Here is a 19,279-nt window from a genome sequence, read left to right as displayed (position 1 = left end):
CACGGAGAGCCCTGGCGGACGGCTGAAGTTCCCTTCCCTCCATTACTCCTGTGGCAACTCTGGCATTTTCTCCTCTCATAAGAAAATTACACAACTCAGTGCTCCTTGTGATGGAAGGATTTTTCTTCGTGTTTACCCAGTTCTAAAGGGTAACACTAGTAGAGTTTGACTCCCTCTTCTCCTCCCATCCGCAAAATGTTTGCAGATGCCTCCTTCTAGCCCAGCCCACCTCCTGAAAAACGCTCCTGAGCAAAAACTCATCTGTTAGTAATAGAACTGAAAAATGTCTCATTCCGGCTAGAAGTGGTACAAGAGCTGCTACTGCTCCAGCAAATTTATTTTGCCTTTCAAGGGTTTAATTGCACACAACATGGTGCAGTTTTGATTAATCCTTCAGAATTTAATATATACTCTGGGGGGGTCAATATGTTGCTTCTTCATGCATCGCTATCATGGGAGTAACCGGAATGCATTTAAACACCACAGGAGGTACACTTCTCAAACTTACCTGGCCCTGCCAAGGGTAAAAAGTGCTCATTAATGACTCGATCCAGGAGGGGAGAAAGCAGAGGGGGCATGCTTCCTCCCTGACGCTATTTCTGGTTTGCTTGGCAGGCACGGTTCCCTTGGGGAGGTCCCAGGTGAGGCACACACTGGAATCTTCCAGGCTTATGCCCTGATCATTTTAATGAGAAAGCAGTGTCGAAATATTGGCACCTCGCATCCAGCCAACATATGGAGAAGCTGTACAGGCACTTAATTGAACTGTTTTGAGATTATGAAGGGTACAGTCAACTGGGTCAATGAGCGTTTATTCTGTGAACTTGGGCTATAAAGAGGTCATTCAAAGGTAGTAAGTCCATTTGCCATTTACACAAAGAATAATCTGTTAAATTCTACAATCCGTGTCCCACAGTTGGATTTCTGAGGAGCATGGAAAGACGTAGAGTTACAGTGCATCACTAAACTTGTAAACATGCAAAGTAAGATCTCGAGGCTGGAGCGTTAAGATAGGCAAGCTCTAAGTTACTCAACCCTCTCCGGAAAGTCAGGATCAGAGATGAAGAGCCACAGGAACAGCACTTGGAAATGCCGCACGTGGGAAGTCATCTACCAAACGTCCTCAGGAGAGAGGTCCCCTTCAGCAGAGGCACAGCAATAAAACAGAGCATGAAATGTGGAGTCAGAGAAGAGCTCACATCTTGGCTCTCCCTCGCTCTGTGTAATGTTAAACAGCCTTTGCCAGACTGTTTCCTCACCTGAAAATTGTAATATTAGACCTGTCTCAGGAGGGCTGTGTCATGAACTGAACTGTGTCCCCTGAAATCCATATGTTGAAGTCCTGACTCCCGATACTCAGCATGTGACTGTATTTGGAGATAGGGCCTTTAAAAACTAATTAAGGTAAAATGGACCTGGGCTCACGCCCATAATCCCAGCACTTTGGGAGGCTGAGGTAGGTGGATCACGAGGTCAGGAGTTCGAAACCAGCCTGACCAACATGGTGAAACCCCGTCTCTACTAAAAATACAAAAATCAGCCAGGTTTGGTGGTGTGTGCCTATAATCCCAGCTACTCAGGAGGCTAAGGCAGGAGAATCACTTGAACCTGGGAGACAGAGGTTGCAGTGAGCCAAGATTGTGCCACTGCACTCCAGCATGGGCAACAAAGCAAGACTCTGTCTCAAAAAAAAAAAAAAGTAATTAAGGTAAAATGAAGTCATATGGGTAGGATCTAATGTCATATGCCTGGTGTCCTTACAAGAAGAGGAGATTAGGACATAGACATACAGAAGGACGTCCATGGGAAGACACAGGGAGAAGACGGCCATCTATGAACCAAGGAGAAGGGCCTCAGAAAAAAACAACCCTGCCAATACCTTGATCTTGTACCTCCAGCCCCCAGAACTGGGGTTACATAAATTTCTGTTGCTTAAGCCACCCAGTCCATGGTACTTTGTTATGGTAGCCCGAGCAAACTAAGACATGGCATTAGGAATCTCCAGTGCAATCAGATACAATAGGTACTCAGCACAGCACAGGCCCTCAAGGAATGCTAGTTCCCATTCCACTCTCCCCAACCCCATTTTACAGATGCACAAAGAGAAACAGATCCACAAGATGAATTGCCTAAAGGGGATACAGGGAGTGAGAAAAGAGAAAGTCACCTTCCAAAATTCAGAGACCCTTGCCTGATCTACTGGTCCATACTGCCTCCCACAAGAAATGGTAGCACAGTGGGCATAGAGAATCGCTTCAAACAAAAGGCTAGATGCCACTCCTGGCTTCTGGCCATGGGGAGATTCATATCTCAATGTAACTTCAATGTTCCTAAGCCACCAACAAGGAGTCAGTGGCAGATCATTGAGTACAAGCAAACAGCTTTTTCAAAATCCTTTCCCTGAAATGCTATCCAAACAATCAAACAAGAGCTAGCCCATTTTTCCCCCTCAAACCCAGGTAAAACAACTTGATAATTCTATGATGACAACAAGCCCAGTTACTAAGCACCACCCCCATCTAACATGATCATAAAAACCTTTCTCAGTCAGATTTATGGATTGTCATGCAAGCCCCCGAAGAGCTCCTTGCCAGAGGGAAAACCAGGACACTAGAAGGCCAGGTCACGTGAGCATAGAACCCAAAGTTCAGAGCATATAACTACCCACACCCCTGGTCTGTGTGCTCACCAGATTAAACCAGCTACAATATGTCTAAAAGTTAGAACAACAAACACACTGCCAGGTTTGCAGTTAACCTGCAGTCAGACAGGGCCACCTGGTCATGCGTCCCCCACCTTTTAATTCCCCCCGAAGGTCAGAGAACTCACCCACAACCTGAGAGCATATCCACCCACAGCCTGTTCCAAGTCAGTTTCTCTAGTTAAGTCAGGTCTCTCTCAACCTCCAATTCTTGGCAGTTTTAAGAGCCAGAACCAAAGGGACAATTGGACACAGTCCAGTTGCAGTGAAATTAGAAGCTGCCTTAGATACACTAGGGCATACAGAACAAGCACTTGTTTACTCAACATATAAGTTAAGGTCAACATGGGAAGGTATGCTTCCTGTTCACAAATCCTTGAGGGCTGTTTGTTTTGGGGCCTCTGGTTGTTCCTGGTGAAACCCCAGAGTTAAGTGCCTGGAAGCAACCAACCTGATCACATGAAATGCACTTTCTTTTGCAAATCACTGAAGTCTTAGCAAGCCTAACAGGATTTAGTTCCTGCTTGTTCTTGTTAAGAAGCAAAAGAGAAGAACTCTGTCTCTCCTTCTCTTCTCACAATGGCAAAGGCCTTTGGCCATTAAAATGGTCAGCTCTCCCTGTAGCCTACCAACTCAATTCAACGAAAAACAGCAGAAATCCATGGCAATGCAAAGATCCTAGTGTGTGCATATGAATACATTTCACCCTGTCTGAAAACACACAGAGACTGTCTATTAAACTAGAGTATTGATTTTGAGACTGGCTCCTTTAACCTACAAGACACTCTGTGGCACCTGTCCCAGCACATCCTTTAACTTCTTATGTTTTGGGCAAGATATTGTGATCCACCAAGGGAAGCTTGTTTCCATTAGCAGTATCTCCTTGAAAACTCTGTGGAGTTCTTCAGTGCAATTTTTCTTCCTTTGAATCAAGGGTGGATGCAAAGTGTGTTAAACTATTTCAACCAGAAGCAAGTTACTAAGTTGCTTTCCTCCACTATCAGAAACTTTTTTTGTTTTGTTTTGTTTTGTTTTGTTTTTTGAGACGGAGTCTATCTCTGTAGTCCAGGCTGGAGTGCAGTGGCATCATCTCAGCTCACTGCAAGCTCCACCTCCTGGGTTCACGCCGTTCTCCTGCCTCAGCCTCCAGAGTAGCTGGGACTACAAGCGCCCACCAACACACCTGGCTAATTTTTTTGTATTTTTAGTAGAGACGGGGTTTCACCATGTTAGCCAGGATGGTCTCAATCTCCTGACCTCATGATCCACCCGCCTTGGCCAAGAAACTTCTAATGACACATTTCCAGAAAATTTTTGTTGAATAGCTATTTCTTTAAAAATCAACTGGCTTGAAATCACTCTAAATGTAAAATACTCAGAATGTTTGAGTAAAAAACACTTTTTACAGACAATAAGTGAAGAGAAAAACAGACCGTTGCTATTAATTGATGCCATATCATCCAAATGATCCCATTTAGTGAGAAATCCGCAGAATCTCAACATGAAGATCATTATCCCGGACGTATTTCCCATCCTCCTGGCTCTGAGGACACCCAAGGATTCTTGACTACGTGTGTTAGCATCCTGTGCGTGCCCTTGTATGAGGGTACACTTACTTCCTTCGCACATATTAATAAGCATTTGAGCACAAGCATCAGGCAGACTGCACACTCGATGACTCACAAGGGAAGTGCTCATTTGTGAGCTTAAATGCTGGAACTGAGTGCACCAAAAAGGAGGTCTGTAAAGCTGTGGTCCATTACGGCTTAATTATCCACAGGATTAAACCTAAAAGGCAACATCTCTGAAACAAGTTCATCTGAAAACCCAGCTGAAAGCCTTTCCAAAAAACAAACAAACAAATGAAAACAGGTTTGTTCCTTCCCTGTGACAAATGGAAAAGTGCTGGGGTCTCTCCAGGTACCATGCCCACCATCAGCCCTACCATTCCAGAGGTCTTGGGGAGAGAGGGTCACTCGGTCAGGAGCCAAAACCTGCCTTTGATGTCTCCTTGCCATCTGTCTGTGTGAAACACTAGGCCACAAGGCATGAGTGGGTAAGAGAATGCATTCGCCCTCAGCACCACAGCCAAGGGTAAACACAAGGTGTGGTGGAGGACCAGGACTGGAAATAAATCCATCTTTGAATGCAAAAAACACAGGCAGAGATAAAGGTGGGGACAGATAAAGATAAACTTGAGTTATATTCAGGAAAGCATTCGTCTCGGGTCACCTATCTGATCACAGGCCCTGTAATCACATTGCTTTAAGACAGGAACAAGGAATTTCTTTTGTTCACAACAATGTCAAGGATCTGTGATTTTGTGACCGGGTCATTGGACAATGCTACATTGAAAACTTTCTGAAAATAGCACTCTCTTCGAAGGTACCTGTCTCCAGAAGAGGATGATGATAATACACTCTGCCCTCAACTTAGACACCATTCGTGGCTCTAGAAATTCCTAAAGGGAATGCCAGGACTTGGGCGCAAGGAAAGCTGAATTATATGACAGTGGCCTAAAAATAGAATATTCTGCTGACAAAAGGGAGACAAAGAAAGGTGAGTCTCTTTCTTTGTGCTCACATACCTGAGAGAAACGTGACTCAGGAGGATTTGTTCAAACCCCCAGTTCCTGATGAACGTGCTTATCCTCAGACACAATCGAGAGACACTTGCCCTTTCAGGCTAGGAGGAGGCATTTCCCCCATCCCAATCAGCTCCTCCCCAAAAGAGAACAAAGATAGAGACAGTCCCATCCAAAAAGGAGGGTGCCAAGAGTGCTCTTGGCAATGCAGACATATCTGTTTTCCCTTCTCTAAACCATCTCAAATAATTCTCCCGATCACAAGGGACTAACAGAAGTTAGGAAACTCCAGGGAGTGCTAATCACCAAACGCAGGCTTCGAGCAGCCATTAGGGCACTGGAAGATGCTGAGTCAGGATCCCTAGAGCTGTGAGTTAGGCAGAGAAGGTTGGGGGGAGGGGGGAAAGCAGAAAAAAATCCCTTGCTCCAGAGGAACTCCAATGCAACTCTGACCAAATGATGCCTTCTATGGCTCACGAGATGCCAGGTGCATGGAAGAGTCACAGAGAACAAGACCTTGGCCAAGTGGCCTCAGGGTTCACATGACCAGTCCCCTGCCTACGCAGGGTTTGCCCATCCCTTAGGGAATTCACTGCTAGTAGCATCTACACAGTGGACACAGGTGGAGGTTGTGAAATGTCTTCACCATCATCAGCGTTGACTCTGTGCTTAAAATTTGCTGGGCTTATAGAGTATAATACCAGATCTGGGGTTTATTAACCAGCTCTGCCAAGGTATGCACGTCTCAAACTAATGAGTAGGGGCCACAAACAAACTGGCTAGAGGTGGAGAATATGCCATTCAAGGAATTGCTTATCAAGCAAAAGCAGGAAGGCCCTAGGGAAAATGGTGCACGCTTCCCTCCTTCCAATGCCACAGCTATCTCACTACAAGCTGTCATCTCAAAATGACCATCGAGGCATCGAAAATTCAAATGAGAGCGGCTGGTGAAGGAATGTTGCTTGTTTTTATAGCATATCTTACTTGCTTGGAGGCAAAATCTGTTGCTGCATTTGGACTCCAGAGAGAACAAGCTGCATCTCTCCCTTCAGGATCTAAAGATGTGACCATCTGAAGCAAAGAAAGAAACACTCAGTTTCCTTCCGTGAAAATAAAAATCTCTGCAGGTTGATAGGTTCTAAGAATAACTGCCAGGAAAAGGAGCTACGTTTCTAATCAGGGCACAAAGTCAGCTACCAAATAGTGACTCAAAAACCGTGGCATCAAGCTAAAAATGATCACCCATAAAACTAATTTATGAACCTTTCGTGAGGCACTCAAAGAACTATTTAGCTTTCATAATATTATTCTAAGAGAGTCATCATGTTGTACCACATACACGAAACAAATTAAATCACCATGGCCCACACAGTCCAAGCACCTCACATGACAGTGTTGACGTGTAATTCCTTCCACAAACATTTATTGACACCAGCCTCCATAAAGTATTTGAAGCACTGGAGTTGCAGGAAAGAAGAAAAGATGGCAAAATTCCCTGCTCTTGTGGTACTTACATTTTAGGAAGTAGAGACGGAGCGCTAATAAATAAGCAAAATGTATATTACATCAGAGGGTGATAAGAACTGTGGAGAAAAACAAGGCGGGGAAAGGAGAAATAGGAGTGCTGAGGTTGGACTTTAAAAATAGGGAAGGGGCTGGGCACGGTGGCTCGTGCCTATAATCCCAGCATTTTGGAAGGCTGAGGCAGGCAGATCGCTTTGAGCTCAGGAGTTTGAGACCAGCCTGGGCAACATGGTGAAACCCTGTCTCTACTAAAAATACAAAAATGAGTCAGGTGTTGTGGCGGGCGCCTGTAATCCCAGTTACTTGGGTAGCTGAGGCAGGAGGATCGCTTGAACCCAGAGGTGGAGGTTGCAGTGAGCCGAGATCACACCCCTGCATTCCAGCCTGGGTGACAGAGTGAGGCTCCGTCTCAAAAAATAAACAAATACAAACGGGGAGGAGGTGGTCAGGGAAGATCTCACAGAGAAGACGATAGTTTAACAAGACCTCAAGGAGATTAGGGCATTGATCATGTGGGTCACCAGAAGAAGAGCTTTCCAGAGAGACGGAGTGGGATGAGCCAAGGCACTGAGACCAGAGTTCTAAGTTTTAGAATTATAGGTGTAGGGAAAGGAAAAGAGATTAAAACCTCTCTTTTAGGCCTGAGCCTGGCGCCTATCTGAGGCTGGATGCTCAAAAACCAGTAAGGAAGCCACCGTGGTTTTTATAAAATAATAAGTGTGCTCAGTAACAGAAACACAGAGGAGTAAAATATGTTATTATTATGTGGGGAACAAAGCAAGTAAGGAAATTATCAGCATGCAGTGAAACTATACCAATTGAAAAACATGCATATATGTATCTTTCAAAAATAGAATACACACCAAAAATGTTAACAGCGGTTATTTGGGGTAAAGGAGAATTATGAAGATTAGGAGTGATGTTTATTCTCTTCTTTTTCAATCCTTTAATTGTTCATTCAGAAAACGTTTATGGAGAGTCTGCTGTACCCCAGGCACTGGGGACGTAATGGTGTAGGGACAGACAGCCTCTCCCTCCTAACATGACCTTCCAATAGGGGAGGGGGCAATATAAACTTCAAGAAATAGGCGAACGCCACTGCAAGCTGTAACATGTGCTGTGAAGAATCAAGCAATAGCTGCAATTGAGAAGAGCCGGTTTAGGAGAAAATGGTAAGGGAAGGTCTCACTGAGGAGTTGACTTGGGGTGAACCCAAAAGGATCAAAAAGAGAAGAGCTGATCAAGCAAGAATAGTGGGAAGAGCTTCTGAATTGGAAAAGTATATGATGATAGGAATATAAATAGCTTTTGTAACAAAAAATAGCCTACATATTAGACAGATAGATGGATGGATGGATGGATAGATAGATACATAGACAGATGCACAGTCTTAATTACATGACTGTGCCAAGCATTTTGGTCACTTGTTTATTAAATAAGCATTTATCGGACATATATGCAAACAACTGAGCTAGGAATAAAGTTATAAATAACACAGACACGGTCCCTGTTGTCAGGAAGGCTTAAGTCAAATCAGAGGCAAAACCAGGATCTCAGAACTGCCACTTGGCATTACAGCAAATTGGGGACAAGCCAGTGATGAATTTCAGGAACCTGGCAGTCTTACTCCAAGTTTGCTTCAAGCTTGAAGCAAAAATAGCAGCAAAACTGGTTGTCTTTAGCATGCTTTTGACTGAACAACAAGTACATGTGTTTTTCACTTATTCACTCATTCATTTAACCAGCCCCTACTGGCCACATGCTCTGCATTGTTACAGTGCTAAAAGGTAAAAGGATGATGAAGGAAGAATGATTTCCCTGAAGGGGCTTATGGCCTATTTGCCAGGATATGCAGGTAAACAATTACAATATAGACAGCATCCCAAAAAAGTGTCTGCACAGTTTAGTCCTGTGATGATTAACATGTATTTTAGTGAATAGAATGGACAGATGGTAACTGTTTTGATTACCTTAAAATTATAAATGTCCAAGATGCCTGCCGCTAGTGCCAATGTGTAGGATTTACAATGTAAACTTCAGAAAGGTATACGTTCTTATTAGGACATTCAGTGACCTAAGGAAAACTCTGATGGAGATATACATAGGTCTGAGATTAAAAATTAGGGAAATGCCTACTTGATGGCTTAAAGACAACTTCCCAGGAGAAGTGATGCTGGAGCTGTTTTGAAACCAAGTGGAAGTTATTCAGTGGCTTGGGATATTCATATTCAGATGTGCAACCTGAGATTTACAGCCAGGACCCTACGCCGTACCATGTCTGGCCTTGTGTGCAGACCCAGGGGATGACACTGATCCCTGCTTCTTGCTCCAGAAAGCTGCATGGAAAGGAAACCTGAGCTTCAGACTAGTGCAGAGAGGGAGCCACTGAGAAAGGGCTCACCTCTCTCCTTCTCGCCCCACTAGCCTTGCCCTTCTCCCTCCGCTTTCCCCTTTTCTATCCGTCCTCCTTTGGACCTTTATTGTCACCTCATCTGGAGGTTAGAACACAGTGAGCAACCCTAGAAAATAGATAGTCTGTTCGAATAAATGTTAGCCCTCCTCTGAGGCTGACATTTGGCAAAATCACCGAGGTGGTATTTTGGTATTTTGTGTCTCAGTCAGGGACATGTGTGTTTTCACTTTGCAAGTTCTGTGCAGGCAATAAACATTTCGGGGTTTTTTTTTTTTTTCTTTTAGTAAAAGTACTAACGTTTTTAGTCTGGATCTCGGGTGCCAGCAATAATCAATATCTTGCATGACTCTCCATACCCTCCTGCAGTTTCAAGCACATCTGTTTTATATAAAAGCTAGTGTTGAGTGAGTGTGTGTGTGTGTGTGTATATATATATATATATATACATGCCAGGCACAGGGTAAGCACTTTACATGTATTTACATATTTCATCCTCATAACTCTCCTATTAGCTCCACTTTATAGAGGAATGAAGAGATGAAGCACTTTGCCCAAAACACTCAGCTAATACCAGCACCCAAGCCCAGCCAGTCTGGCTTCAAACCCACTCTGCACTTGTAACCCTCACAGCATGGTGCCTTGAGCTACCCTTTCATGGTAGATAGCGCCATATGACCATTTCTGCTAACAGATAATAGTTGATAACGCCATTTGACCATCTCTGCTTACAGCACAACAGTTCAAATCTTAGTGTCTTGCCAACATCACATCATGTGACCCTTAACCTGCTTCTCGCATCTATTGCAGTTGTTTCTTTTTGTTTTCTGTAAAACCCTCGTGCCCTGAAAGGCCTTGTGACCAGAATGGCAGATGCTGCCTTGGGAAATGCGAGGACTGTCCTTCCCAGCTTGGGTAATCCCATTTGTAGAAGAAGCAATGTTTAAAAATCACCTCATTCCTCTAGGTTGGACAAAAAAAACAAAATAATACCACATTCGACTTAGGTTTATAAACACCCAGTATGAGACAGCTAGAGACAGCAGGATAATTCCAGACGCATAACAAATAAATAGCAAATTTAATAGTGTGGGCCTTGTTTATACTTCTGCCATCAACTTTAATGATGAGCCTATTTATGCTAAACTTCACTATGTTATTGAAGTCATTAGTGCCTGTAAGTGAGCGATAATGTTCCATGAAACTTCCACAAGGACGTGTGGCTTTCTCTGAATCTTACATTTCCATGTTGGGAGAGGCAGGTCCCAGGAGTATTTTCACACATAGGCCTAGAACACCTATTGGGTATTATGCCCCAGAGAGTGGCCTTGAGGCCAACTGAGTTTGAGAATGCACCTTAAAGAGAGTTAAGTCGGTTTGTCTTACCTCAAAATCTGTAACAAGTTAGAAAACATGAATGTGTCTTCTGAACCTCCAAGATGAGACACACTGTGTCAGGTTTTCTGAAAGTATGGACCAAAGAAACTTTTGAGAAGGTGACAAAGAGTCACTCTTCTATTAGTCCATTAAAACACTAGTTTAATGGCTGTTGAATTGGAGAGCTGCAGCAAAACCAGTGTTTAATGCAAAACCAAAGTACAGACAGAACACATATGAGTTCATTACTTAGCATTAATAATGTGCATGCCTAGCTAGCAGCACTGGCATGCACATTTGTGCAAACGTGAAGTCCTCATTTAAAAGGACTCAGTAAAGTTAGAATCAAAGCTTCAACAAAGAACCTCAAAACTCTGGATGAGTGTCACCGCTCTATCAATGTAAACCAGAAGTCTCATGTAACCTCAAGTATCCCTCCACTTGGGACCAGGGGCACCTCGGTCTGCTGACTAGGGAGGCACAACGTCATTAGATCCTAATAGGAGGCATATATTAAAGATCCAGTCTGCATCAGCATTTTCTCCCAAAGATGAGCTGTTATTAGCAGACAAGCTGCATGCTGCCTAAATGAGGCCTGAAAGATAAAATCAATATGATGGCCAACACCAGACCTTAACAGCGGGTCAGAAGAGAGTTGGTTGGAATGGGACACTAGGGGAATTCTCATGCAACAAACATTAGCAGCTTCTGACAGTGTCCCCTCATCGGAGAAGTCTTCCCTGACCACCTTATTTGAGGAAGCACCCTAGTGGCTCTCCGGCCCACTTCCTTGATACTCTTTTCCACACCGCTTATTATCTAATATTATTTTATTATTTGTATTTCCTGCCTCCTCTCTGTAGAATGCAAGTTTCATGAGGTCAGGAATGTAACTGTCACATTCATCACTGTAGCCCCCGTGCCTGGAACAGTGCTTGCCACCAAGTAACAACCCCATAGAGACTTGTTCAGTATTAAGGGATGCTCTGCTTTTAGGGAACTCAGATTCAGGCGAACAGGTATCTAGCCTTAGGAGTGACAGTCTTGGGTTTTCATTGACACCAATTGTCAGTCCTCCTCACATTTACACTGGCCTTATTCTAACCCAGGGCAAGAGAGGCAAAGAAATCAGGAAGGCCAGAGTAAACCGGGCAGAGCTCTGCTGCAGAGGCAAATTGTCACATAGGCCCTTGGACTCATGCTTGAACCACAAAGTCGGGTTGATCAAGAAGGGTTCAGTGAGACAGGGGATCCATGAGCTAGGGGTTGCTTCCCAGCTTTCTGAATCAGAAGAGACAATGCCAAAGTTTAGCATCAGCCTTCTGATACAGGCTACATTTCAAAGCCTTGAAGCACTTGAGAGGGCTCCTCTCTGTGTCCTTTCTGGTTTTCCCACTTGGCTGTACTGGGCACGGCTTATTGTCTGTCCTGCCCACAGCCCCTTCTGAAGAACCTGAATCATTCAGTCACCCTGAACAGGTCTGCCCACCCCTCTACCCATCTTGGCAAACTGAACTGAAAATGACCACAAGGTCAGAGCCAGTCAACCCATAGACTGACTAGTGGCCAATCAGCTCAAATTCTGCTGAGAGAACATCTAGGAAGGAACCACAGAGACCATCATCTCTGTGAGTCCTAAGCAATGGAACAGTGAGGTCTTATTTAGGATATGCAGTCACATTGGTCAATGAATGAGCAGAAGGAAATGGTGAAACCCATCTCTACTAAAATACAAAAAAATAGCCGGGTGTGGAGTGTGCCTGTAATCCCAGCTACACGGGAGGCTGAGGCACGAGAATCACTTGAGCCCGGGAGGCAGAGGTTGCAGTGAGCTGAGATGAAGCCACTGCATTCCAGCTTGGGCTACAGAGTGAGACTCCATCTCAAAAAAAACAAAAAACCAAAAAAACAAACAAAAAAAAAACAGAGAAGCTGGATAAAGCAGAAATTAGGTACAGTATGGCTTCTGCAACTGGAAAACTTTGAAAATCCAGTCCCCAATTTCTTAGAGACAGAGAGAGATGCTTTCCACTGCAATAGGATGCCTAAATCCAGATCACCTAACATCTGATCAGCTTGCATTCCCCATATTCTACACCATTTCTCCCCCAACAAACACACATTACTTTAACTAGACCATGTGGCTTTCCTGATCTCACAACCAAATATATTCCTCGCTAGAACACCTGCTTTGGATCTAAGATGCACTAGCATTCAGATCCTTGAAATCTTGTCCCTGTATCTTAGGTTCCTAAGGGCTATTTACACAAATTCTGTTTTCCACCCTTCCTTCATGGTCCTGCTGTAATCCTGCCTGTTCTTCAACATCTTTGAGTCCCAGTAGAATGATCACTCCCTCTTACGAACTCAGTCATAATCTCTAACTCCATGTAACACCTACTGAAATTCCCTCCCACCTTCCCACCTTTCCCTATTTGTGGAGCAGCTACTATGTGATCTGTCAAGTTCCGGATATTATAAGATGTAAGCAGCATAGCCTCCGACCTCAAGGAGCTCCTAGCAAGATGAAACGAAACTAGCACATCAACATGAGCCATAGAACAAAACGTTGTGAACTAAGCAAAACAACAAATGGGCTGAGAACCCTGAGGTCTCCTGGGTAGGTTCAGGGTCAGAACTGGTGCCTATGTGTCTGTGACGCATCCTAAGTTCAAACAGGCTAAGTCAGGTGAACTGATTACTTGCTCACCATATATATCAAAGCTAAAGGTATCTGTAAGACACAGAAAAGAAATGTACTTAGAAAGGCTTCTATCATGTAGACATGGACATGATACATGTTTGTCAAGGCAGATGAAAAATACCTCTTCTCCACAAGTAAGGACATTCACAAACAGTAGCTGAGACAACTCATTACTGACATAAGACTAAATGCCTCTCTAAATGCAATGTAAACACATGTGTTTGATTTATCTGTCAAAACTCCAACATGCTCACTAGCATCAAAGGCTGCATTCAAATCATACTGCATCCAAATGTTCATCTCTGTGTAGTCTTCTCTTTCACTATGCCCATTAAAATTATTACTGTACTTATTTGTAAATTGGGGGGGACATGTTTAAATGAATGACAAAAATAACATTGGCAAAATACAAACAGAATCCTGAAAAATGTATGGGAATAAAGAATAAAATCACTCTGAAGAAGAATTTTCTATATGAGTACAGTTTCTATTAGCGTTATCTATCTTGCATGGTGAATCAAGAATAATGAAGATATGCCACCTGTATATATTTCCATAATTCATTATTTGCTCCTAAAGCCAATATTTCTCAAAGACAAAACCAAAGCAAGCAGTATTAATGAGTTGTTGGATTTGGAAATTTCAAAAAGATTTTAATATCTAGCATCTTCTATGACAATCTTCTAATTAAAAAAAATAAATAAGTTGGCAGTGAAAAGACACAACCTGTACCCACAGAATTAGGCTGAGGTTACAGCAGAAAGGTCTGTTGGATTGCCGTTTTTATTACTAATTTACTTTGTTCATTTAGGGAATCAATTTGCTGCCATTAAAGGCTTGGGTTTCATATATTTTATAATTTACACACATTTCCTGATGTGAATGAGCTGTGCAGTTTGTAAGAGCTCAGACAAACTCTCTTCTAATGGTCCAATAGATGCAGATGTTCTTAAAATGGACTTGCAAATAGAATGGAAACGCCACTGTGCCTGCCATTCTAGAACAAGTCCTGAGCAGTATGGAAGCTTTGTTTAGCAGTTATATATGTTTTTAGTTCCTCCTGTATTCAGCTAGTCATGAAATAATAGAAATTAAGAGGGGCCTTCCTGGCCTTAACTGTTTTCATCTAAATGTAAATCTAATTTTTCATTGATTTACAGCAAACCTTATGGGAGAAGTTGAAATTCATTGATCTGGAATAGGATAAACAACCATCTTTCCAAAACCCTTCAGGAAGGTGGAGTGCCCCCAACTTTTAGGACAAAAGAGTTTTTACAAATCATAGTAAATCAATAACTCATAGACAGTATGACAGATACAGAATATCCTTACTTAAGATGAAAAACAAATTGTGCATTGAGATCTTTAATCGATAAAAAGCTAACAAATCAGTAGTGCAAACAAGATGAGAGAATCTTATTTCATCCTCAGTCACGAACTGAAGAGACACACCGGGCAGTGTTTTGTGGTTAAAAATTGCTCCCAGGCTGGTGTACTAGCGAACTATTGAGTAAGAAGGTCAGTAGAGACCAACTCACTGTGGGATTTGCAATGCAGAAAGGACAAGTAGGTGTAACATAAAAGGGCACTCTACATAAATGTCAATTAATGTATTATTCTTCAACAAACTTCTTTTAACAAGTATTTTGGTGGCTTTGAAGCCTCTGTTCTTCTCGTGGGAGCAAGAATGAGACCTCTTGCTTTAGCTTTTGATTAAACAACGTTCAGAAAAAAACTCATCAACATAGATTAAACCTTCACATTAAAACTAGAGGGTTTGACCCACCCCAATTAGCCCAACTCCTTTGAAATATTACAACCAAGAGGTCCTTTCTTTTCTTGTGCCAGTTAACTCTAAAATAATGTTGCTAGAGCATAACTCTTGAATTCCAAAACTCCGCATACTGCACACAGGAGACACACACTACTACTAGCAATCTTTTGAGTGCTATGGGCATCAGGACACATGTAAAATTATGCTCCTTTTGCAGATGAGGACTCTGATGCCAAGAAAAGTATACTGACATACCCAAGGTTGTACAACAAAAGAAGCAAAATGGGGCCACATCTAAGTCAGTCTCGTTCCAAAGCCCATTCTCTTATGCATTATACCATAGCTGAGTACTGCCCCCAACGACCTCCATAATTTGCCCATACTAATATTCTGCTGCCTCCCTACACACCCTCTCTTCTCTATTTCCACGCATTTCTTTCATGTCCCAAATATGCCTATGCTGTTCCAATTGCAGTTTCCCATGTGTGATTCCCCAGTTCCGGGATCTTCTCCATGTTTGAAAGTCTACCATTCCCTCAAGGTTCTGCTATAATCCCACCTGTTGTGAAAACGTTGTTGCCTCTAAATTCTTATTGCCTCTTGGTGCTGCCAGCCAGCACCTTTTGCATTTGTTGACCTTGCTCCCCTTCCACAAATTATATGTCACCTGAAGACAAAAACTGGGTAGCTAGTGTCTTAGTGTACACAGTCTTAGCAGGCTGGGTGGCCTAAACAACAGAAATTTATTTATCACAGTTCTGGAGGCTATGAAGTCCAAGAAAAGGGTGTTGGCAGATTTGGTTCCTGGTGAGGGCTCTATTCCTGGCTTGCAGGCAGCTGCCTTCTTGATGTGTCATTGCACAGTAAAGAGAGAAAGGCCTCTGTTCTCTTCCTTTTCTTTTAAGGGCATCTTGTCCTGAGGGCCCTTCTCTCACAAGTTCATCTAAACCTAATCACCTCCCAAAGGTCCACCTCCATTTACCATCACACTGGAGGTTAGGGCTTCAGCATATGGATTTTGAAAGGAACACATTCAGTCTGTAGCACCTAGCTATTACCAATTGAGAAAACATACTTTTGTGCCAAGTACTGTTCTAAGTTCTTTATATTGATTAAATATATATTAATTCATTTTTTTCACCACAACAATCTGTTCACGATGACGAGTAGGTACTATTACTAACCCTATCCTACAGATGGGGACAAGAAGGCACAGAGAGGTTAGTAACACAGACCATCCATGACGGAAGGAGTGAGTGAACACAGACCTTATGGTTCCAGAGGCCACAATCTCAACTTAACACTATGGCATCCTCAAATAACTCTATGCCTCTAAAACAGCACCCAGCTAAGTACCTCATACTTAGGCAGAAACAAATAAATAATTGAATAGTAGTTGAAATAATCAAACTCAATAAAACTCAGAGTTTGTGGTCTTAGGAAGCATCTGGTTCACTTGGTTTAACAAATAATGCACAGGAAGGGGAAATGCATTGCCTGGTGGCAGAGAGATGCTTTGCAGAGCAAACCAAAGAAGGAAAGAGTTGTTTCTCAACAGAGGGAATTGCTGGATACAAATTCCCCCTTGGGATCTGGACATGACATTCTGCACAAGCACATGCTCAAGATTTTTCTTTCTTCGATTTAAGCCACTTCCTCACAAAACATGAAGATAGCTAAAGAAAGGAGCTTTTTATTAACCACAAAGTTCTAGTAACTGTCTCATTTTTCTATCTGTACTTACAAATTTAAAAAGGAGGAGTTTTCAGGGCAAGCTATTTTCTTGCATGGTATTAAAATCAACGAAACTCTGAAAATCAGCCTTCTATTCATGCAAACATTTATGGAACACTTGATGTGTGAAACATGGTGAATGATCACGTGGCATCAAGATGTAAGCCAACATCCACGGAGAGAAAGTGTTCCTTTTTACACAATTCGAAGTATACCCCTATAGAAAAAGTATAAATAAGGAGTTATGGGAGAACACAGAGGAGGCAGAGATTGAGTTGAGCTTTTGAGGTTGCATACAATCAGGAGCTACATTTGTCCAATACTACAACATGAAATGTGACAGAACCTTTGTAAAATATTTGAATAGTTTGCCACTTATTATTAGTATTATTTAGTCACAGCTATGACGTAACTTCCAATCACTATGAAAAGCATTCGCTAATTTAATTAATTAACTGTATCAAGCATTCCCAGAGTTAACTGTTGAGATTCCAATCACTCCAAAACGCATTTGCTAATTTAATTAATTAACTCGGTATCAAGCACTCCCAAAGTTAACTACTGAGACTAAAATACTTCTACCCCAACTCTAGGTCTTAAATAAATAAATGTCTATTTATATGTCACAAATAAGTTGGAATTTCTCAACCCTCACCTTGTTTGCCACTCAGCAACACTTTCATGTGCTAACACTTCTGTTCAAGACAGAAGACATTAATTAAATAATTAGCCTTGAGCTCACACATGTAAACAAACACAATTGATGAATTCGTTAATTGTTCTTCCCTGCTGTGGACAGGAGCTATTGTTAGCAACAGTAATAATAGCACTGATTTGATTTCAAATGGAAACTTTGAATACAGGAGGCAAAATGCAGAACTCAGATTCACAGAAGGTAACTACAGAGGAGCATGGAGTGGTTTCTGAAAATACCAATTGTACAATTGCTCTGTTTATACAGTTACATGAAAGAGGACGAGGAATACTGGCAATCCAAAAATAGCCTCGTCGATGAACATTTGAATTTGCACCAAACACTGACAATTCAATTATTTTTGCCAGGCTCCCAGCACTCAGAAATAAAATAATTTAGAAAACATCTCAAAAAAATGGCATACTTTGAAAAAAAAAAATCAACCACCTCCCTTCCTTTCAGCACCAGAAAGATTTGATCCGAACAAAAATGAAATTAAATAGTGTAGATTGGTGTTCCAATGTTCCTCTAGGATTTCTTTATAAATGAAGTATAAATAGCAATTATCCGCAGACATGTGTACACTGGGCATAGAAGACATGCCAGTTGACAACAAATTTCCAATAGAAAATACGAGGATAACTAGAAAGCAAACCGAAATATTTTTCTGCTGTTTATTAACATGCCAATCAGTCCGTAGTCCATAAAAATTTCATAAAATGCTGAAAACATTTCCCCATGTTCTTTATTCACATGAAAATCTGATGACATTATTTCCTGTGCTATGTTAATAAAGGTTAATGGTGACTCTGTTGATGTATAGAGATGGTGTGATCTGAATTTTGTTGGCTGGACTGTAGAATTTCTATTACTGCAAGTCAGAAACAACACCAAATTGATACCGAACTGGGCCACAAGTCCCAGAAAGGAATACTGGACTTGTCAAACAAAAGCAGATCCCAACAAATGAAAAATAAGGAGAAAAAACCAAAAAGGTAGAGAAAATACGAGAAAGGGAGGGAAAGAAGAGAGTACAGGACAAATTGTCTCAGAAAAGCAGGCTTTCCCACAAGGAAAGATAAAGGACCACGGACAAAGAAAAGGAACTCACAAACCCAAACCCACTTTTCCCATGCAGACACTTGAAATTGGCAACCACTGTTATTTTTAACTTTCTTCCAACGTCAAGGCCCAATTTGAGTCCCATCTCCTCTAAGTAGTTGTCCAAACCTACCTGAGTGATGCCTTCCCCTGGCCCTGCAAACTCACGCAACTGCATCTTATGCTCATAAGCTGTGTTCTACCACAGTGACTTAAGTGTCCATCTTGCTTCTCCATCCAGATCCCAAGCCCCTGATGGGCAGCAGCTGAACTTTGCTCTCTTCAAATTCCCCACGGGATCTGGACATGACATCCTGCACAAGCACATGCTCAAAACATGCCTGTCAAATAAATTAATCAAGCAAATGGCTTCTTCTAACATTCAGAGAATCCGAACATTTGTATTGTCTGGCGGAGCTTTAAAATTGTTGAGAAAACAGAGGGAAAAATGCTATGGAAAGAGCCTTGTGTAAGTCATGGTGGTCTGGCACTTGACTACAACTCAAAATACATGGCCAGTCAACCCAATTTAAGACTTCCTCTCTGCTTTCTCATATCACATTTTCCCACTGACTTCAAGTCAGGTGAAGCGCATGTCCCGTTCCCTTCTCAGGCAAGATGCTGCTAAGCCCAGTTATCACACCTTGAATAAATGAGTAAATGAATGAATAAGTAG

The 19,279-nt window shown here is 42.2% G+C and overlaps 1 protein-coding gene and 1 long non-coding RNA gene across 14 annotated transcripts in view; both read right to left on the bottom strand.

Annotated features, from left to right (window-relative positions):
• Window positions 1–19,279, bottom strand: part of LOC105487840 (PPARG coactivator 1 alpha) — a 716,435-nt gene that overhangs the window by 381,557 nt on the left and 315,599 nt on the right. The window lies entirely within an intron of this gene.
• Window positions 10,690–19,279, bottom strand: part of LOC105487841 (uncharacterized) — an 80,450-nt gene continuing 71,860 nt past the window's right edge. Inside the window, exon 4 of the long non-coding RNA XR_011621424.1 lies at window positions 10,690–19,279. This exon is cut by the window's right edge and continues 24,525 nt beyond it. This is a non-coding gene — a long non-coding RNA (uncharacterized lncRNA).

The sequence above is a fragment of the Macaca nemestrina genome, chromosome 3 (genome assembly GCF_043159975.1).
Source record: "Macaca nemestrina isolate mMacNem1 chromosome 3, mMacNem.hap1, whole genome shotgun sequence".
Classification (NCBI taxonomy): domain Eukaryota; kingdom Metazoa; phylum Chordata; class Mammalia; order Primates; family Cercopithecidae; genus Macaca; species Macaca nemestrina.
The sequence above is the reverse complement of the archived record's forward strand: the minus strand, read 5'-3'. Positions and strand labels throughout refer to the sequence as shown.